General features: G+C 32.4%; 1 pseudogene; it reads left to right on the top strand.

The window, feature by feature from the left end:
* Nucleotides 1–20223: 20223 nt before the first annotated feature.
* Nucleotides 20224–20604, top strand: LOC149172809 (cytochrome P450 78A4 pseudogene; annotated as a pseudogene).
* Nucleotides 20605–24707: the final 4103 nt, after the last annotated feature.

Genomic DNA, 24707 nt, shown 5'->3' on the forward strand with positions numbered 1-24707 from the left:
ACTTTCATTCTATAGTATAAATAGTAATGTGTATTTTACTATTCTTCACATGTAATAACATTAACAATGTGGCGTTTTTGAAACATTTCGTTAGCAATAGTGCTCTAGAGCTTTGTTTTCGCTCCTCACGACTTCAGATTGTTCATTCCAGATTAGATGACCCTAAAACCATGCAATTTTATGTGTCTTCCTAATTATATCTTTGAGGCATGCAGTTCTTTGTGTCTTCGTGGTTACATCTTCATGGCATTTCAGAGGGATTTATGTTATTTGTATATTAAGTTATTAAAATTTTTACTTCCTTCTTGGAAGATTTTTAGACTAAATGCTTAAATGTCTGAGGTCGTCCTCATTTATGTGTTTTCCGGCCCATAACACTTGTCAATGGTAACTTATTGAGGTCAACATCGAACTACACTATTCAGTAAGAAAATAAATACTTTGTTAATTAAATGTTGTTGATGAAATGCTTCAAATTTATAAATGTATCAATGTCGTGAGGTATGATCAACTTTTCATTTTATACCTAACAACATTTATTATTTTTTTATATTTGCATAGTTTTAGTTAAAGTCTTATTAAATCTTTATTATGTTTGGAATACCAACTTGAAAGTTTGAGTCTCTACTAATGTAGGGGATAACTAGCTCCACTCAACCTTTGACACTTCGTCTTCCAAATTATCCTGGAGTAAGTCATGCAATTTTTTTTTTCATCCTTTATCTTTCCCTCCATATTCCAAGACAGTGTACTCCTTTTCTTTCTTTTCTTGCGAGTAAGAACACAAAAGTAATAACCCTTTACCAATTATTTGGTAGCTGATATCTGTGTCCACCTTAGCCAACAGGTCACATTTAGTTACTATGTAACATACCCCGATAAACTCACATGAAAATGGAGGGAGTTCTAATTTTTCTTACACAAACTACCCATTGGTAATTATCCAAATCACTATTCCACATTCCTCATAACCATTAAATAAGATGTTCATTAGTACATAAAGTAACTGTATGATGTAACCTTGCATCCAGTTCATGATTCGTTTAACCACATTAATTAATCACATACTTGACATTATCAACATCACATTATGCAAGGAATCACATCATCAAACTGACATAATAAACAATCACATCATTGAACACCAATATACCCTGGAAACTCCATAGGGTGAAAACCACCAAACGTTTAATTTTATTATTAAACGTTTGTGAGGGTGTTCACGCCTCAATGGCTTATAAGGGAGTTCATCCCTTATCCATTGTTATAAAATATTACAATGAAATATCATTAAAATAAAACATACCTAGCTAAAAGATATTACAAACGTCATGAAACCATTTACCCACAAATCACCACTCTTTATATCCTTATTGTTCTATGGATCATCCTACATCTCAGACTCATTGAGATGGACCATTAGTTCTTATCTACCACAATGTTAAACCTAATTTGTCTTTGACACAAATCACCATCATTTCGTGTCATTGTTGTCGTTAACAAACTTTGGTGACAAGAGTACATAAAGTATTAATCAACCAATAATCAGTATTTAAAAGCAATCTTTTAACATCTATTCATGTGCACATATGATATGTAAGCATAATATCACAACATGCTTCAACTAACAATATTGTGCATGTATAAAAAATTAATTATCAAGTATTTCAAAATAATTACCACGTTACTATCATTATCTCGCACCAATATGCGTTCATATCAAAAGGATACCATTGTAATCATTCATATTCCATTTAAACGATACTAGCAACTTATCTTTTTTTTCCATGCATGTAACTAGATAAAAACATATTCAAAGAGAGTTAACCCCTTAGCTTCTTCTTTGTGCATGTAAGTAAGTAATCTTTCCAATACAATAGATATTATTATAATACATAAAAATACATGCCCTCTTCTAAGGGAAGACTAACATGATAAACATCATTATTGTACATGCAAATGCAAGTCCCTTTTCATAAAGCATCTTTCCCAAAATAGAGTTATTTACAAATTCTATTGTATGCAAAAAGACATGTGTTGCTCTAAACAAAACTAATGTGTTAGTCATTATTTATTTCATGTGGATATGTGTATTTTACAAAGGAAATCTAATGCTTTTATTCCATGTGATTTCTTGTTTCTCTTCCAAGGTCTAACACAATGATTATTCTTTTCTACACACAAATTTTGGTTTCTCTTCAAAAGCCTATCACAATAATTATATACTTTCCATGTATAATTCTTTTTAAAGAATCCAACATCATAGATGTAATTAACATGGATGCAAAAATCATCTCCTTTCAAGAGATAGAACACAATATTTATATTTGTCATGCAAGCAAATAACATATTTCTTTCTAGAAATATCAAACATAGTAGTCTATTTTGGTGCATGCAAAGAATTTATTTCTTCTCAAGAAATATCCAACATAATAGTTTTATCTTGGTGCATGCAAGGAACTTAATTCCTATCACCATAACTAAATACCAAACAATGTATTCTTTCAAATGATAACACAATAATTATTTTTCTTTGCATTCAATACAAATTCTTATCCCAAAGAATACTAACATAATAGTTTCCTTTTTATGCATAAAAATACAAATTTCCTGCTACCTTTTCAAAACAACAACTTGGGTAACCTTTGTTTTTTATGCATAGAGATTTATGGGTTCTTTTCAAGAGATTACTCTAATTAATTTTTCTTTAGTTCATAACCCATGAAATCCTATCAAAAGTTACCCTGGTTAACTTATAATTGAAGTTATGGAAGTATTTCCAAGAATTAATCTAAAGAAATCAGACAAAATATTCTTTTCTTTTCTCAAGAAACTTTTATATCATCTTTTATAATTTATGTATATATAAGTATGTTTTCTTTCCAAAAATATAATGTATGGAAATGTTTCCTTTTCAAAAATGAAATGTATAGAAACAACCCAAATATTAATAACATGTCTCTAACTTTCCACATAAATTCTTTTATGTGTAAAATTCTCAAACATTCTTTCCCAATAACAAAACATCATTAAAATCCTCTCTATGCATAATGTATATAAACTTTCTTTTTCTGCAAATATTGTAGTAACTTATCTTTTCAAGAAATAGCATGTAATCAACATGTATACTTATCTTTCAAATGGCTGACGTGACTTGAGCTTCTCTTTTGGTTGAGAGCATCCATCTCTACTAACTCGTTATTCTTATGGTGCTTCTTATACAGAGCCAAAAATGCTAGAACACCAATTTCCAAGAGTTTTTCCTCAACACTGAAATCGTTAGACCAAGAAATCATTAATATAAATCTTGTAAGGTTATTAACAAGTTGCCTACTTCCCATGTTCCCATGCTTTGGAATTACTCTCGTCAGCACATTCTATTTTTTTTTCCCAAAAACACTTCCAATGTTCCCATGTTTCAGAATTACTCTCGTCAACGCATTCTATTTTTTCCCCCAAAAATATAACACCAGGTCCCCCATGTATGGGATACATGTTCCTTTTTTTAAAACCAGGAGGAGCTCCCCGAAAACTTGAGCATTCGTCCCGCCAAAAAACCAATCGAAGAACCATTTTTGTGTTTCCTTCAAAGTTAGTGAGGTAGTTACAATTGAATCTTGATTGAACTGCTCAAATTAAATTTAACCACTAATAAATTTTATGTTATTAAATCCTTGATGTCTTATGTCAGGGATAGATTGTTGTGTGCAGATTTGCATGTAAGAAGGACTCGGATACCCCCCCAACCATTGGAACGCATACAACCCAAGAAAACGAATGGAAGAATAGTTATCAAGAATTAAACCCTAACTAAATTCTAATCCAACTATCATGTAAGAAAGGATAAATAAATTTTAATTAATATTCTTTGTGTAAAATAAACATGAAATAGGGATGTTACATACTCCCCCCTTAAAGAGAACACTATCCCCAGTGTTCATCTATCACTGGGACTTAATTTCTACTCATTATAAATAATCCAAACAACTGAAAACAAGATCCTTTCCCTTCAAAATGAAGGATTCCATTTCCAAGGAATACCAATAGGCAAAATAAATAATGTTGATCTATAGTCATAAGCATTTAAAACTACAAAACTAAGCAATTTCTACTTTCCATAGCTTAGCCACTATTCAATTATATAGAAACAAAACAAAATCTCTATACCAACTTACCGTTACTTACCAATTACTCTTACAAGTCATGGTCACTTTTACGCAAGAACTTCAATGGAGATTGGATGACCCATCAACACTCCATGGCAAGTAACCTGTAATGTATGACTAACAAATTCAATCACATTAGTCACAACATTTTTTATCAAATGAAATACTTTTAACTATCAATCAATTATTTAAATCACAATACTTTTACAAGTACTTAGAGAGCACTAACACTCTAATCATCAAAATGATAAATCACTGCACCACATGCACACTGTCTTAGCTCCCGCTAAAGACATCCACTAAAAGTACCCAAAGAGCACCTAGCTCTCTAATCATCAAAATAGTCAATAACTGCACCAAGTGAAAATTGTCTTAACCCCTACTAGGACATTCAAAATATTATTAATAAAAGAACTTACACTTCCAGTAATTCCTTTCTGAGCACTAGGCTCATTTTATGTCAAAATTGTACATAAAATATTTACACAATTATATATAAAATTCATTTTTAACATAACACATAACTGATTAGTTAATTTTTTTAGCTATGAGAACCACAATAGGCTAAAAAATGTTCCTCCCAACCCATGGGAACTGGTTTCCACAACCAGATCGAGTCATTTTCGCATCCAGACAATTCTTTGACAGAGACCATACCAGGTCTAGTACAGAATTCCACTGGCCAACTAGCTCAAGAATTCCAATGACCACATAGGGTCCAATATAATATTCCTCTTGGTAGTGTCCTACCTATTCCTTTGACAGTGTCCCGTCTATGAGGAATTTTTGGGCCTCCTCCAATAGGCTCCAAATCAACAAATTTGCCTCAGGATTTTTACCCTCTTCACCATATTGGCCAACTCTTTTCCCTTACTGAGATCATTTATCTCTAGGGAGAGGAAATCTGGGTAGGCAAGTACCATCAACCCCTTCGAGCAGGCAACTGCCATCAACCCAAGGCCTTCTAGCCTTTCACAACTATCAACAACTATCTGGCATGTTAAATTTCTCTTTTAGCACTCTTCCCCAAAGTAATTTACATAATGAACCATATGAACATTATCATTAACAAAATAAACATGCATATACACCATGCATTTACACTTAACCCTCAACATGGGTCCACAATATCTGGATTGATTGGAAACATAACTAACATACATGTTGCATGCATTCTGATTTTCCAAGTAACATAATCATGCATATCATATAACATTATACTTTCTCATTTACGATTGCAATTCACATTGCAACGTTTTACCTTCACAGGTTTTCTTGTTGCCATTAAGCGACCACTACTTAATCCCATCAACAATGTTAGTCATAAATATGCATCATTTAACAAGTATTCACTTTCAAAATCATTTTAGTTTCAGGAACAATACTGTCATGCATAAAAGTATATGTAAATATTCATTAATGTGTAAATGTCAATGATAGCTAAGGTGACAATCTAAACATTTCCAATTTCCCACAGTGTATTTCCATCAATAGACCGATACATGAAGTAACTACCATAATCACTTGTTTATGAATTGTAATAAGCTTAAATCAAATTCAATTCATGCATATAAGTTTTATTAGTTAGTCATGCAACACTAACCAACCACAGCTACCAACCATCTTAATGCAACCATGACAAAACTTAATCAACAATTAGTTATTAAAATCAAGTCTCACTACTTGACTCATTGTTTATTTTCAATATCTAAAGGGGTTCTTCCAATGTCCTTTTAATACACTCTATTGTCCTATTCAAGGATGTTCCCCATATTTTACATTCATGCATTCACTCATTAAAAGTATTGCATTGTAACTTCAGTCATGCTCATTAATATTTCCATATTTGCAAAACTTGGTAGTTGTTTCTCACTTTCCTTAGTGAGTGTTTAATATTGTTCATAAGTGTGACAAATGTTTTATTTTATTTTATCTGCATCAAGATTTAAATTTCATGAACATAGTTTTGCAGTAGACTTTATTACTTACTACTCTTTAATGTGGTTATAAACATGAATCACACATATCATGTCAAAAATAGTCTACTGTATATATCAATATGTAGATTGTTAGAATCATACTTGAGCTAATGCCCACTAGTGGATTACCTTGATTTATTTTCCGCTTAACAATTCCCACAGGCGTCAGTGATGCAACCTTTAGCTCTGATACCACTTGTAACATACCCTAATAACCTAACATGCAAATGTAAGGAGTTAGAATTTTTTTTACACAAATTACCCATTTGTAACTATCGAAATCACTATTCCACATTCCTCATAACCATTAAATAAAATGTTCAATAGTACATAAAGTAATTGATGTAACCTTGCCTCTAGCTCATGATTCATTTAACCACATTAACTAATCACATACTCAACATTATCAACATTACATTATGCAAGGAATCACATCATCAAACTGACATAATAAGCAATCAAATCATTGAACACTGATATACCTTGGAAACGTCGTAGGGTGAAAACTAGCAAATGTTTAATTTTATTATTAAATGTTCAAGTGGGTGTTCACCCCTCCCCTCACTCAATGGCTTGTAAGGTAGTTCATCCCTTATCCATTGTTATAAAATAGCACATTGAAATATCATTAAAATAAAACATACCTAGCTAAAAGCTATTACAAATGTCATGAAACCATTTACCCACAAATCACCACTCTCTATATCCTTGTGGCATGATTGTTTCGTGGACCATCCTGCAGCTCAGACTCATCAACGTCAACCATTAGTTCTTACCTGCCAGAGTTTTAAACCTAATTTGTCGTTGACACAAATTGTCATCATTTCCTATCATTGTTGTCGTCAACAAGCTTTGGTGACAAGTTTGGATAAAGTATTAATCAATCAATAATCAGTTTTTAAAAGAAGTCCAATTTTAACATATATTCATGTGCACACATGATATGTAAATATAATATCACAACATGCTTCTTCTAACAATATTGTGCATGTATAAACAAATAATTATCAAGTATGTCAAAATAATTACCATGTTACTATGATCATTCTCGCACCAACATGCGTTCATATCCAAAGGATACCACTGTAACCATTCATATTCCATTTAAAGGATACTAGCAACTTATCTTTGTTTTCCATGCATGTAATTAGATAAAAACTTATTCAAAGAGAGCTAACCCCTTAGCTTCTTCTTTGTGCATGTAAGTAAGTAATCTTTCCAATACAATAGATATTATTATAATACATAAAAATACATGCCCTCTTCTAAGGGAAGACTAACATGATAAACATCATTATTGTACATGCAAATGCAAGTCCCTTTTCGTAAAGCATCTTTCCCAAAATAGAGTTATTTACAAATTCTATTGTATGCAGAAAGACATGTGTTGCTCTAAACAAAACTAATGTGTTAGTCATTATTTATTGCATGTGGATATGTGTATTTTACAAAAGAAAGCTAATGCTTTTATTCCATGTGATTTCTTGTTTCTCTTCCAAGGTCTAACACAATGATTATTCTTTTCTACACACACATTTTAGTTTCTCTTCAAAAGCCTATAACAATAATTATACACTTTCCATGTATAATTCTGTTTAAAGAATCCAACATCATAAATGTAATTAACATGGATGAAAAAATCATCTCCTTTCAAGAGATAGAACACAATATTTATATTTGTCATGCAAGAAAATAAAATATTTCTTTCTAGAAATATCCAACAAGAAAATTAACACAATAATTATTTTTCTTTGCATTCAATACAAATTCTTATCCCAAAGAATACTAACATAATAGTTTCCTTTTTATGCATAAAAATACAAATTACCTTTTCAAAACAACAACTTGGGTAACCTTTGCTTTTTTATGCATAGAGATTTATGGGTTCTTTTCAAGAGATTACTCTAATTAATTTTTCTTTACCTCATAACCCATGAAATCCTATCAAAATTTACCCTGGTTAACTTATAATTGAAGTTATGGAAGTATTTCCAAGAATTAATCTAAAGAAATTAGAAAAAATATTCTTTTCTTTTCTCAAGAAACTTTTATATCATATTTTATAATTTATGTATATATAAGTATGTTTTCTTTCCAAAAATATAATGTATAGAAATGTTTCCTTTTCAAAAATGAAATGTATAGAAACAACCCAAATATTAATAACATGTCTCTAACTTTCCACATAAATTCTTTTATGTGTAAAATTCTCAAACATTCTTTCCCAATAAAAAAAACTTCACTAAAATCCTCTCTATCCATAATGTATATACACTTTCTTTTCTGCAAATATTGTAATAACTTATCTTTTGAAGAAATAACATGTAATCAACATGTATACTTATCTTTCAAATGGCTGACCTGACTTGAGCTTCTTTTTTGGCTGAGAGCGGTTCTCTTTTGGTTGCGAGCATCCATCTCTAATAATCCATTATTCTTATGGTGCTTCTTATACGAAGCCAAAAATGCTAGAGTGCTTCTCTTTTGGTTGGGAGCATCCATCTGTAGTAATCCATTATTCTTATGGTGCTTCTTATACGAAGCTAAAAATGCTAGAACACCACTTTTGTTTGGGAGCATCCATCTCTAGTAATCCATTATTCTTATGGCGCTTCTTATACGAAGCCAAAAATGCTAGAAGACCAATTTCCAAGAATTTTTCCTCAACATTGAAATTGTTAGACCAAGCAATCATTAATATAAATCTTGTACGGAAGTTCCTACTTCCCATGTTCCTGTGCTTCAGAATTACTTTCATGACTGCATTCCTTTTTTTTTCCAAAAACACTTTCCATGTTCCCATGTTTTAGAATTACTCTCATGCATTCTTTTTTTTCCCACTTTTTTTTCCCAAAAACATAACACCAGGTCCCCATGTGTGGGGTACATGTTCTTTTTTTTAAACCAAAAGGAGCTCCCCGAAAACATGAGCATTCGTCCCCAAAAAACCAATCCAAGAACATTTTTGTGTTTCCTTCAAAGTCAATGAGTTACAATTGAATCTTGATTGAACCGCTCAAATTAAATTTAACCACTAATAAATTTTATGTTATTAAATCTTTGATGTCTTATGTTAGGGATAGTTTGTTGTATGCGGATTTGCAAGAAAGAGGGAGTGGGAGAACCCCCCAACCATTGGAATGCATCCAACCCAAGAAAACGAACAGAATAACAGTTATCAAGAACTGAACCCTAACTAAATTCTAATCCAACTATCATGTAAGAAAGGATAAATAAATTTTAATTAACATTATTTGTGTAAAATAAAACATGAAATAAGGATGTTACATACTACCTCATTTATGAGCTCTATTTCTCACTCACAAAACAACATCTTCCCTTAAGCAAGTTAATGAGGAACCATATCAATAATCATAATTAATCTAATCATGTTAGAACTTAATGAATGTGTAATTAATAACCATCATTAACATACAACTTTTCTCTTTAAACCAATATAAATTCTTTAATAATTTCTAGACTCTTTATTTTCATTAGCAACAAAATAAAAATTACAAATTTACATTTAATCGTTATTAATATAAATCTTAAAATTAAAACACAATCACAATTAACCATATATACAAATTTAAACTATAAATTTCCAATCAAAAATATCATAAAATATTTATTTTATATGTTTTTATGATGAAATATCAATTTCACACCATTAAAACTAAAATATAAATAAAACTAAAATTCTTTAATTTTATTAAAAAATACAATAATGATATAATATAAGATTTAAATTTAAAATGTTTAATTTAAAAAATAATATTCTATTTCATTGTGTCTATTGTATTAAATGAAGTATATTTAATAAAGCCAATTTTTTATTAAGTGTATATTTTCTAATCAAATAACATTTTTAAGAAATTTTTATAATTTAAGTCTTTACAACAATATTATTATTATTATTAATATTAAAATAAAATCATTTTATTTCCAAAACGAATTAATTATAAAAAAATATATGATATTTTTTTATATATTATATTAGATTATAATTTAAAAAATATATTAGATTAAAAACTAAATTTATATTTTTTAATTTATTACATATTACATTTTTTGTATATTAATTATATATAAAATTTTAAAACAAAATAATATATATTTACTCTAAAAATAATAATAATAATAATAATTAATTTTTTCCAATTTAATTTGTTTTATTCATTTTTTACAAACAAATTTATTATTTTTTATATAGTAAATTCTAGAATTGCAAATTGTAATCGTTGAAATGAGGTTTTTATTATTTTGAAGAGATTTTGATGATGATGATGATGGTGGTTAACGTCCACTGAGACCAAATAATGGTCTATCCGATCTAAAGAAACAAGTTATCTATTTTGATATAAGATTTTATTCCTATGCTCAAAAAGCTTGGAGAGAAGCCTCCCGAGCTCACTATAATTTTGACATTGTAAAAGGCTAGGAAGGTCAGTATTGTAACAAAGATTGTGAAACTTACATCTAATGTGGTTATAAGCGGGGCACTCTAAGAGGAAGTGGTTTTCATCCTTGATGTTCCTATTCTCACATATATGGCAGATCCTTTCCGTCCATGGCATTTTAGGAACTGCCCAAAGACCTGTTTCACTATGGAGCTCATGAGAATTCGTTCTAATCTTTGCTATATTAATTTTCTTCTTTGAGCTAGTTAAAATAGAGAGATACTTTTGATCTTCTAGGGTGGCATTGATGACTTTCTTATGATAACTTAATTTTCTTTTAGCAGCTAAGTCTTTCTCACACCACATTTTTTCTTTGAACTTAGAAGTAACAATATCTTTAATGTTATTTATGTTTTGCAATGCATCATTTTCATTGATCTCCCAATAGTTTAACCAGGCCCTTGTGTCTTCATGCCACCTTCGATTGAGCCTTAAGTGGTTTTAATAGTGTAAAATTACAATTTTACACAATCAGATTACTTTAAATGATGATTAAAAAAACTAAAAGCATAAAATATATATGAAAATTAAAAGCATAATATCCATAAAAATAATAAATATAAATATAATATATATAGGGTTACACATTTGATTTAAATTATTTTTATAATAAACATTATTAATTAATAAATTTAAAATTAATAAATATCTTCAATTATTGTGTTTAAAGTGTTACTAGTTATTTATTAAAAAAAATTAATATAAAATATAACTATTAATAATTAAGTGAAAATTAATTCAAATCATAAATTTTTATTTAAAATACATTAAAAATAAATAGACACATAATAAAAAAATAGCATACATTTATTTAATTATTATATAATGGTTTAAAAATAAAAACTATGTATTTATATTTTCTAGGTATTTATTCTTTAGTACAAAATTTGTTTAAATTTATGAAAATGAAATAAATTTTAACAAATAAATTAAATTATATTAAAAATCATATAACTTATTTAATATCAATTCTATACATTAAAAAAAATAAAAATAAAAACTGGTTATCAATTCAGAAAAACAAATAACTATGTAAATAAAAGAACTCTAATTTTATATATCTTTTTTTTAAGGAATATATTCAACCTACATTTACCAGATATATGTGGCAAGAACAACTACTTTTTAAACTATATTTTTGTGTATTTTACAAAGAAAATATAAAACCTTAAAGATAGCTTTCTCAAAAAAAGAATTACCAATTAGTAAAGCGTAAATTAACTATATTTTAAACTTTAATATTAACTTGAATTCAGTAATTTTACTATAATTTAACTATATTTAAACTAAATAGCAAATAATAACTACTACTCACTTATACATTAAAAATACATTAAAATAACTCCCATATATTTTATAACATGTATTTATGAAATATCAACCTGTATTTATAAATTATTACACGACATTTAGGACAGCAATAAGATCAAACTCAAATTATTACATAGCTAAGATATATCTGAAAGTGGTAGTATAGAAGGTTTCCTTTTATTTGAGAGTGGTAGGGTTTCTTTTTATTTGAGAAGGCCAGGCCCAATTCACCCCTTCTTATTTAAGGCTCCAGTGGAACATGGTTGCTGCAGTGAGATTTGGACGGACAGGGTTCACCGGAAGAATGAACATGGGGCGGCGGAGGCTTCGAAACATGTTGATTGTGTTCCGGTCCAGGAGAAGCATCCAGAGCTTGTACTGGGACTGCCTTGCACAAGAATGAAGCCATAAGTAGGGAGGGAGCAGATTCATCTTAACTTGTAATATTGTCTAACGTTCATGATATTAAATCTTCCCATGTTTAGATTTTAAAATGGAGAGTGAATCCAAATGTCACGAAAAACTCCGGCGGCAACGACCAGAGCCAGCCTCATCTAATATGGTCAACATTATAAAGTGCAAGGCAATTTATTTTGATCTTTAGAAGTTTGGATTGGGAAGTTAAAACTAAATTTACAATAACATGCAAAATCCTTACTTGTGATCATCGAGACCTTGGAACGTCTAGCGGCCATTGATGGTTGAACTAGTGCAACCATAGCAAATAACGCCAAGGTGAGAATCGCAACGCGTGTAACCGGGTTCGCCATTATATCTCAAGTTATTTTCAATATCTCATGTTTAGCCGGCAGGGAAGGTTGATAGCCCTGCGAGAGAGTCAATTTAAATGGAAAAATGCAGGTACTGTATTATGGCGTGTTTGTCGAATATCCATTAGTCTGTAGGCCATGGCATAATGGCGACATGTAAACGCCATTTTACATGCAATCGCAGGGAATCAATGAACCGTATGTGGGGAAGGAAGGCGGTTGCTGATAAATTATCCACCATGAGATTTTATATATGTTAAAGTTAACTGCCATTAACAGACACGTAAACTCTCCCATAAAATTACAAGCCCATGGATGAAAAAGTAAAGCGTTCCAATAATTTTTATTCCCTATCTTTTCCTTTCTGGTACCTTGTTTTCTGCCGCCACTAAAGCGTTCCAAAATCCATATATATGTCAGTACGCTAATTTCGTCAGCCATTAATTTTGTTTTATTGCTATAAAATATATGTGCCAATCAAATCCTTTTTATTCCCTATGTTTTCCTTTCTGGTACCTTGCTTTCTGCAGCCACTAAAGCGTTCCAAAATCCATATGCGTCAGTACGCTAATTTTGTCAGCCATTAACTTTGTTTTATTGCTATAAAATATATGTGCCGACCAAATAATTTTTATTCCCTATCTTTTCCTTTCTGGTACCTTGTTTTCTGCAGCCACTAAAGCGTTAATTTTGTCAGCCATTAATTTTGTTTTATTGCTATAAAATATATGTGCATGAGCATGCTGTTCGGGATAAAATTTGAAGAGAATGGTTGACTTTTATTTAATGCGTGTATGCGCATGTTATATAGGGATCAAGTTTGAGGAGAATGATTAACTTTTGTTTCGATATAAAATATATGTGCGTGTTGCATGCTGCCTAGGGATTAAATTGATGAACTTTTCTTTAATGCTATAAAATATATCTGCAGGGATAAATTTGAAGGGTTATTTTTATTTTATATTTGAAAGGTTATTTTGATTTGAGCTTTTCAATATGAATAAGTTAAGTTAAATTATTTTTTTATATGAAAATGAATAAAAATCTGAATTTTCAATGTATATCTTAAACATTATATTTCATATTATATAAATTTTATAGAGTAGATTAAAACTCTGAATACACTTAAATGAATAAATATACATAATATTGGTTTATTATATTATAATTTATATAGGAATCATATACAAGGAACTAAGGAATTTAATAGGATTATTTATTTATATTTTATATAGCAATTATATGTAGGAAATTGAATTGGAGCATTTGTTTATAATTTATATAAGAATCATATAGAACAAATTCAACTTACTTTTTTATCTCTTGTATATCATTTCTCAGATACAATGAAATTTTCCTACAATAAAACTCTTCCACTTCTCAGATACAATGAAATTTTCCTACAATAAAACTCTTCCACTTTGTTATAGATTATATTAGATAATTGGTCAAATTGTTCAAACAATTGCAATAAATGTTTTTAAAGAATTAAATTATAGTATCATTTTATGGATACACTACTACATAAAGGGGCGTTTTAAGACAATATTTGAGATAATTTTTGGGTAAATTTTTTTAACTTGTGACAAAAAACTTGTGTATTGTCTTAAATATTGTAGCGGGTGTCTCAAAAATTATTGTCTTAAATATTATTGTCTTAAAAATTACAGTCTTAAATATTATTGTCTTAAAGATTAATGTCTTAAAAAATTGTCTCTATAAAGACAATATATAACACAAGCATTGTTGTCTTTTAGGAGACAATTTCATTTTTGTCTCGAGACAATTTCATTTTTGTCTCTCTAGAGACAACACTCAGATTAGAGACAATATGTCTTTAATACTAGCTAGTGTCTCTCTAGAGACAATAAATTTTTTTATTTAAGGATCATTTTTGTCTCTCTAGAGACATTATAAAAAAATCAATCCAAAAATATCTTACCATTGAAATAAATTGATATAAAAAATATTTAATTAAAAATAAACTACAAAATCATTGATTAATTCATGTTAGGGCATAGTGGAATCGAACTACCAACCTCCTGCTTGTAAGGCATGCACTCCTCCATTAAGCTATCACGCTTTAAAGAATTACGTGAAGGGTTATGGCAATCCTAAAAACTACATTTATAGCCATTGATTTAAAAAAAAATGACACGTGATCTATAATCTTTATAAAAACTATAATCATCCAGACCATATTTTTAACTTACTAAAACTAGCAATTGCCCCAAAAGCTATGAAGAGAGGAGGATTATATATCTAGAAAAAAAAATAAAAATCTTATATTAGTATACAGTTAAATGTTCATGTATACATGCTATCCTGCTACAGTGGCATATCCCTATGTTGGGATTTCATTCCATGTTAAGAATTATTTTTCTTCATCTTCTTCTCCACACATGTATGTGTCTACTATTGTGTATATACACACATATAAAATTCTATAACAAAATGTCTTGATTTCCAAACGTAAAACAAACAGAATTATGCTTTGTGAATCCACAATCTGCGATTGACTCGTTTTGAAAGGAAAAGAAATGAAATGGAGTGGATATATTCTCTTGCACCTTTTCCATAAGTTCTCCCTACTTAAAAGATAATAATAGACCTCGAATTTTTTTTCCTTTGAATTTTAAGTTGGATAGATTCATGTCTCCATCCTAGTTGCACAATTATTTGGGGCCCTCTATGGCTTGGGAGTTCCACACCAACCATTGTTTATGACAGTGAAGAGTAGCATGACTGAGAACATCTACTAAAAGTGTAATCTATGTTGCTACTAAATGCAAAAATATATCATGATAATGAAAAAAACAACAAGAAGTTTCTTGTTAAACAAGTGGACGTTGATTATAAAAAGGAGAGGAATACATAAAGGAAGAAAAACTACTCTTCATTAACGAGTGCCAAGAAACCATGGCACACACTCAAATAAATAGATAAGCATGACATGTGAAAAGTTGCAAACTATGAACTATAAAGAAAAAAGGCCAAATAATTTCTTACCACAATTGCTCTAGTAGGATCTATCAAGAAGGAAAAAATACTTGCAAGAATAGCAGCAATTAGACCAATTGTGTTGGTGATCACATCAAAGAAATGATCTTGATCATATGCCTTCACAATCTCATTAGTAAAACTTTGACAATACATTATGAGGAACAACTTCACAAAAGTAACTGAAACGATAATTCCAACCACCCAATGCCATTTACCACTATCTAAGCATAAACCATCAACCTAAGGAAATTTGGAAATAGAGCTGACAAAAGTTAATTCCTTGTATGCAAAGTGGAAAATAGTTTGTCTCTCAAAATTCAATACAAAAAATTCTGACCATAAAGTACATGATAGAGCAATCAACAGTATGATATGAAGCATGGAGAAGAAAATCCATTGCTAATATGAACTCAATATCAGGGTAACTTTTAAGACAAGGATTAGGATTATAATTGCGCAAAAAAATGACAAGAGTTTGTAAAATGATTTATTAAAAACAAAATTGTAAGACTTTGCATACAAGTAGGTCCCAAGAAAGGTGCACGGGTTTTTGGTGTTTGGGTGTTGCAAGCCCATGCTTCCTTTTAATCTATATTCATAAGACTAACATTTGTATATAAGGGGGTACTTGCAAGAGTTGATGGCAATATAGGATGGTTTCTACTAATGGCCATACAAGAAAACAAGTCAGAAAGATTTTAATCTATCTTTGAAAAATAGAAAGCAATTCTGCCAAATATGAGAGAATATATAAAACCATAAATGTAGGCTCTGCAAAGTTAGTTTTCCTATGAGAGATTATAGAAACTTCAATTGTAAAATAAAATTTCCAAATAACTATTCTAATTTTACATTCATTATGCAAAATTCACAGTATGTTACAACGGCTCACCAAATCTCTGTGGTAATGGAACAGTAGCATGTTTGACCTATAAAATCAAGAGCATATAAATTCTATTAATGTCTAAAATGGAGCCCCAAAAAATCCTTGTTCATTGCAAGGGAGGTTATTCTTTAAAGCAATTCATACATTGTACAAGCATAAAGATAGCACAATACAGAAGCAATGAAGAAAAAGAATGAAGCCTAACTAACAAGTGCATTATGATGTTTTGGCATGAGGAGGTTGCATGGAAAAGTCACTCAGTTAAAATCTCAGAAAAAAGAAAGACATGAGTTGATTTGGATCTATAAACTCTAAATAAAATTCTAACTAAACTATATATGTTCACCACTTCCCATATAATTTTAGCTTCCATCTTCATGCAACATCAGTTTCAGTAACAACGGGCATGACCTCTAGTAATTGTGCTTCATTTTAAGTAGGTTGGGTTGTGGTCTAGTAGAAGCTTGATGCGACTCTGCCCCAACTAACCCAGGTTTGATTCTCAGTCTATGTATGGTTCGGCATCTCCAAAGTGACACATGCCAAGAATTTTTCACCCTCTCAGGCCAAAATTTGCATAGTTCTTTCAAAAAAATAAAAAAGGAGGGGATGCTTCAATATGTATTTAGGTTGGGAGGGAGGGAGTGCCTCAGAAATAAGTTGTTGTAGAGAAAACAAAAATAAAAAATACCAAAAAATGATATAAACATGGTACAAAATCTTAAGCCAATCACCTAGCCATGTGGATGGTCTCGATTTTTAGACCATGTATATTTTGGTTCATATGCACCCATAGAAATCTCAGTATCTCTTGAACCATCCATTAAACATTGATTAATATTTGTAGGTTAGTTTTTTTCTGTGAAGAATAACTACCCTATTGTATATTGGTTGTAGTGAGCTTGTATTTTTATTTTGGTTGTGACATTCATTTTATTTTTTAGTATATGCTCTTGATTTATATACATCACTATAAGATTTGTTGATACTTTGGACTACTGCACTGCTTCAGCACGCATCTTCAAAACAATCTGCAAAACATCCTACAGAAACACTCAACTTTAACTTTGTGGAATTTACTCCTATTATTAATTTGGAAGAGAACACTCACCCTGCATGTTCCTCTCTAAGCTGAAGCGAATTTCCTCTCATCTATTCTAGAATGCACTTGAAGCTACTTCTGCCTTTATATTATTTACATTATGTAGGAAATGTAGAAAATTTGAAGCCATTTCCACTGAAAGGACAAGGATAAATTTGGTTCAATATTGTACTCAGTGGAATATTTGCAGGTTGTTGAGAAAATAAAAATTGAAGAAGGAAAACCCTAGAAATTGCAAGAAGAAAACCCTCTTATATGCAAAGCCTGAGCTCAAATGAATATATTTTTAGAGAAATATTTAGCTATTTCAAGATTTTCAAAAACACTAAATATTCAACGAGGAAAGTAGTCGTCGAAAATTAGTTTTTACTGACAAAAAATCTTCTTGAGGAAACAAAAAACAGAAATGGAATGAAAAACTAAAATCTCTTTTTCGAGAAAAAGGGAAAGAAGCTAATACTGATTCTCAGGACGAAAACCCCAAAATAACAAAACCCCAAAATTGGTGAAGGCATTTGATCTGTAAGAATCTTTGTAAATGACTATATGTACATTTTTTTTTATCGTTGGTGCACTTGGCGTATAAGTGTGGATTTTAATGGTTAAAACCACTTATGTCATGGAAAAGGCCAAGAACATTCTGGAAATGTAAGGCGAGATAAGTTATGGAATGATCTAAAGGGATACCCTTACCTTAGGGGTATTCCTACTATAATTTTGAAATAAGAAAAATGAATGCATAAACAAAAGCTAGTACTGTCCCATGATATTTTTCAAATTGCAAACCTATTTGATTATCCCAAGATTGTTTTCCAGGTAAAATCTTTGTACTCATGTATGGTTAAATGCATCTATGTTTCTGTTTTCAGTACGATGTTATAAATTTGCTTATTAGTCCCTGCCTGGGATTAATAGCGATCGATCCATCGTTGACTATATATTAACCGGTTTTTTGACCAAAAAAATTTGTGCACTATCAAAGTTTAACCAAAGTTTATCTCTGCAAATATTAGTGTAAGAAATTTATAACCAAAATTGAGAATTGGAAGTCTTATTGCACACTTCACGTGCCCAGATGTTATTTCAGTGGGGAAAAATTATTTTACCGTAAGTTTTATGTTTTTGTGTTCAAGGTGTGCATGTTCTTCTCCGTGCCCTGCATAAGCGCATTGCATGCAGCCAGTGCCACATGTCTCTTGCTTAGGCTATCAATTTTCCGGTAAACAGTTTGAAGGGAAAAACAGGGAACGAGAAATATTTGGAGCTGAATGTCTGGTATTATGTATTCTTCCCTTGCAAGCCATTGATACTGGGACTGATCCGATTGTTCCTGTCCATCATGTGGTAGCCGAGGTTCCATCCATGGCAGCCTAGGATGTTCCGCGTAATGTCATCATGGTGGACGAAGGGAAGCCCGTGTTCCATGACTTTCTTGGCATGAGCTTCCTCAGCAGCGAATCATGGGGTGCTACTGCTACTGCTGGACATGAGGAGGCCTACAGGAGCACAGGCGTCCTAGACGGAATCGACCATGGATCCTCCTCAGCGGGCAACAGGCTTCTCTCAGGGCATCTCGGTTTAGCAGTAGCAGCAGCTGCTCCTTGTTCTTCAGATCCAGGATCAGGTTAATCTTTACTTCTCATCTTAGCGAGAGGTTTTCTTTTGGTTTCTTGTTTTTATCTGATTAAAGAATGTAAAATGATGGTGTGTTTCGCAGAGAGGATGTCTTGTGGAAAGTGGGAAGGCATACATGGCGGCATGGGTGCTTTGGACAACAACATATTGGTAGCAGGAGGGAAGAAGAGGGAAACTTCCACTTCAAGCCTTAGAGAGTCCTTGCAGGATACTTCAGAGAGTTCGCGTGGAATTAAGGTAGCGGAAACCCTTATCTCTCAGTGCTACTAATGGCTAGGAACAAAGTTAGAGCTTTTGTTTATTTTACCTGTAATAGAAACTTTGCCAATATAGAAATTGTCTTTGTGGTGTAAGCCCTCTTTGTTGATGCCGTAGCATCTCTGTAGCGCAGTACTAACATCACCTTTTGTGACCCCAAGTTGATGCAATTGATCTTCTTTCACTCCAATACTAACATCACCTTTGGTGTCTCCAGGTTGATTCTATGGTATTTTCTCACTTTAGTACCAAAGGCCACTCCACTAGTAAGATTACCTTGTCTTTGGTGTTTTCCAGGTTGATTCTATGGTATCCTCCTCACTTTAGTTTAGTACTAAAGACCACTCCAGTACTAAGATTACCTTTTACGTTTGGTATTTTTAGGTTGATTCTATGGCATTCTCCCGCATTATAGTACAAAAGACCTTTTTGTTGTTATGCTTCATGGCTTTCTTTGGCTTGTGGTTATTATCTTTTAAAATCTATTCACAATTGTTATTATTACAGTGGTATATATTTACCATGGAATTCCATATCCTATTAACTGTTACTTAGGCCAGCCCTACGTGCACGCTGTGGTAAAGGAGGCGCTGCGAATGCATCCGCCTTGACCGCTCCTATCATGTGCACGTCTCTCCACTGAAGATGTGAACATGGGCGATGGAATGTGTGTTCCGGCGGGCACGACTGCCATGGTGAATATGTGGTCGATTACTCACGACCCCAACATTTGGGAATCACCTCATGAGTTCCGTCCAGAGAGGTTTGTGGTGTCGGAAGGCGGGGAAGATGTGGATGTAAGGGGTAATGATCTGAGGCTTGCGCCTTTTGGTGCTGGCCGTCGTGTGTGCCCGGGGAAGGCTCTGGGCCTTGCCACTGTTAACCTTTGGGTGGCTAAGCTGCTCCATCATTTTCAATGGCTTCCTCATGCTGAACATCCAGTTGATTTGTCCGAGGTTCTTAAGCTGTCCTGCGAAATGGCTCATCCTCTTCGTTCTGTTCCCATCATACGGGTGCCAGCTTTCACTAGCTAATTAAATCCTCCCCCGTTACCTGCTAATTGCGGTACCTCCTGTTCTGTTTCTGTTTGTCAGTATTACTAGGCACTATATATGCGTCGATGCCGTCTCCCATTATGTATTTCGATTGCATGAGCACGCACTATCATGCAATGCCGTTCAATCTTTAGCTCTCCGGTTATATGTATCTCGATTATAAGTGGTACTTTTTCTGACCCATCGTCGTCATATGAGACTGTGTGTCTCTGTTTGGTTATTGCGATCGATAGAACGAACGATGGATGGTCGTTTTGGGTTTGAATAATGGTGAGCTGCACGTTAAATTTTTGACAATAAAGATGAGTGACCACGGATATTTTTGCATGGTTGGTTTCTAATGGATGGATTTTTTCAACTCTTTCTTTCTTTTTTTACAGTCAGTCAACAATTTTATTTGTTAAAGCATAAATTACATTACATGGTGCAATTTTATTTGTTAAACCATATATATATATATATCACGTAAATTACATGGTGTATTGCTGTATCAGCAGAGGCAGATGTCGTGCATAAATCACATTACATGGTGCAATTTTATTTGTTAAACCATATATATATATATATATATCACGTAAATTACATGGTGTATTCCTGTATAGCAGAGGCAGATGTCGTCACACCATTGTCAATGGTTTTGAAAACGATTTCTACACAATTAGGTGAGACTTACCAGCAGTTCAAGTTTGATATTTAACCTCATCATTTGAGACTTACCAGCAGTTCAAGTTTGATATTTAACCTCATCATTTGAATTAGAAAGTTACTTCCACCAACGAAGATCTTTGTTCCTTTATTTCTTTATGTACGTGCACGTTCAGAAATCTCTGCTCAACATTTCGTACGGCGATAAGCCACTTAAGAGCTCGGTCGGAGGCAACCTCGATCTGTCCGAACAATGCGCACCCATTTTTCTTTTTAAGCTATCCACATTGCAATTTACAAATATTAGTTAAGTTAAAATTGCAGCTACCCCGTTTCAATGAAAATTTATGCTTTTTAAAACCATGGAAAATGCAAACACTTTGAATCAGTTTGATCTGTATGTAGAACGCTTTTTAAAACCATGGAAAATGCAAACACTTTGAATCAGTTTGATCTGTATGTAGAACATTAAGCTTCAGTCTATGGATGTGAGCATTTTTGTGGCATTACTTTTATTGGATTTTAATTTTATTCATACAGTAAAATATGCTGTGGATTGATTTTTATTTTTGGTTATTGAAGTGTACAATTAAATTACATCCTACATTATAATTTTCTCTGCCTGGTTGCTTTAACAACATATTTTGTGTGCTTGATTTTTTATTTTTGTTATTTATTTAACAACATATTTTGTGCGGCTGATTCTTTAATTTTTGTTATTTATTTAACAACATATTTTGTGCGATTCATTTTTTATTTTTGGTTATTCAAGTATACAACATTGTACATCACATTCTTGACCAAGGTGCTTTTCAAAAAAAATTGCAGTCACAATATTAATACTTATACTTATTTAACAACTCCCCTAACATTTAAACACAAAGGCTCTACACCTGCTGATGTTTGGACCTGGGCTGTTTACATGGACCAACGTCCCACTAAATCTCAACCACTAAATCACAACACTGGTATTGTTATGAATAAATATACTGCAACATATAAATGCGGCATTGGTTAACTAACAGGGTTCCATTCTTTATGTCATCCGCCCCGTTTTAAAGGAAGAAGGCCCAAGTGTAAGTCTTGCACTGTTTTGTTAGAATAGTTAACTCTCAGCTCTGGCACTTGAATAATATGATGAAAAAAAGAAGAAAAAAGAAAATACCACCACCATCCACCTTTTGCTATTTTCTGTGACTTGTGCAATTCCTTCTAGATTGCGTTATGTTTCCCTTATTGTTCATTATTTGAAAATCCCTGCTAGATGTCAAGGTTTGAGTCCAAAGATGACAGAAGAGGAAGGCACCATGATGATGATGTTCTTCTGGGCATGCAGCCACCAAGGCCAACAGCCACATGCCAAACATCAACAAGGCCATCAATGGGTGCGAATGCTGATTTTATGGCTTCAAAGAAATGGGAACGCCCTGCCTTTATGAATTCACGATCAACTGTATATAGTCCTTCACATCTCACTCATCTTGGAAGCTATCAAAACAAGACCTCTGCAAATTTGTCTGTTGGGGATTTTTCTGGCAAAATCCCAAAAACAAACAATTTTCAAACATACAGAGGCAATGCTCTGTTTCTCTTCCTCGGGATCTTTTTGTGCACAGGGAAGCTTTAAAATAAAATGACTGAAGACAGAGTATTACACCACCACAAAAACATTTCTATTCATTAAAACAAAAATCACTGATACATATTCATCGTCTTTGCTGAGAGGGATTCACCAAAAAAATTCAACAAAAACAACTCTGTCTCCACCTGAGAATTTATTGAGCTGGGTTTACTGCTGTAAAATCCCTTTCACATTTACTGTTGTAATAAAAATGTACACATGCAGCTCAAAAACATTATACGTCTGCTTCACTTCTGTGCATATCACATAAACAAAATTACAAAACCATACAAAGGATTCTAGTTCTTTTCTGCACTGTTGTGCTATATTCGCATCATGCTTCATACAAACTTCGTCTTTTTTTTTCGTATTGCACTGTTGTGCCCAAGTCTTCATTTTTTTTTTTTTTACACATGCCTGTGTTCTTCACTTCATTACAAAAATGGTCAACACTTAAAAAACATAAAAAAAATTACCAAGTACCCATATGCCATACAAAAATTACGTAATGAGCATATGCGCCCATACCCCCGATATAAAAAAAACATTAAAATTTAAACTTACACCAACCTATTACCTATCACAATAACTTATGAAATAAATACTATTACGGTGGTCAAACAATTTTTTACACCACGCAATGCTTTTAATGCTGGCTCGAATGCATGTTGAGACAATCGATGGCGGAGAATGAAGAATTAAATCGGACGGCTGGAATGGATATCGGGAGGCCTTACTTGACTGATCATTACGTCCCGAGATGTCAGAAATGCTTACGTATGGGGAGAGCCACGCGTCTGCACCATATTGCATCGGGTTCAAATATACGGAAAATGTCTTTGCCGGAAAGTGATCCGAGAAATCTCAGGTGGGTTTGGTGAACGGTTTCTGGCGATGTACGTCTGCGTTGAAATTACACATTCAACACTCCCCTTTAATTTCAACTGCTGGGCATTCGGTCATACCCAGACGCTTCCTCAAAAATTCAAAGCTTTTATGATCCAATGGCTTTGTCAAAATGTCTGCAACCTGTTCTTGAGTCCTGCAATGTTCTAGGACAATTTCTCCATTGTTCACCAATTCTCTGATGTAGTGAAACCTTGTATCATTGTGTTTCGTTCTCTTATGAAACACTAAATTCTTTGAAAATGCAAGAGCTGAGCTATTGTCACAAAAAATCACTGTCGCTTTTGCCTGCTCTTGGCCTAAGCTCCTCAACATCCTTCTCATCCACACTGCTTGACATGCTGCTGCTGTAGCTGCCACATATTCAGCCTCTGCTGTAGACAATGCTACAATGGACTGCTTCTTAGAAGCCCATGAAATGGCTCCTGAACCCATATGAAACACATAACTGGAAGTGCTTTTCCGATCATCTACACTTCTGGCCCAATCACTATCAGTGTATCCAACCAAATCTGAATTTTCTGAGGCATTATATAAAATTCCAAACATTTTGGTACCCTTCACATACCTCAAAATTCGTTTTGCTGCCTGCCAATGTGCCTCCTTTGGCTTCTCCATAAATCTGGAAATTAAACTAACAACATACATAATGTTAGGCCTAGTTGTTGTTAAATACATAAGGCTGCCAACAATACTCTTGTACAAACTAGGATCAAAATCCTTGATGTTGTCTTCTCTGCTGAGTTTTAATCCCATTACTGTGGGAGTGATCGCTGCTTTGCATTCTTGCATGTTAAATCTGCTCAATACTTGATTTACATATCTTGCTTGTGAGATAAAAATTCCTTTTTCATTTTGATCTACTTCTATGCCTAAGAAGTATCTCAAGAAACCCATGTCAGTCATTTCA

The sequence above is a fragment of the Pinus tabuliformis genome, chromosome 4_2 (assembly GCF_031772625.1).
Source record: "Pinus tabuliformis cultivar Carrire ecotype Pingquan chromosome 4_2, CPIR1, whole genome shotgun sequence".
Classification (NCBI taxonomy): Eukaryota; Viridiplantae; Streptophyta; class Pinopsida; order Pinales; family Pinaceae; genus Pinus; species Pinus tabuliformis.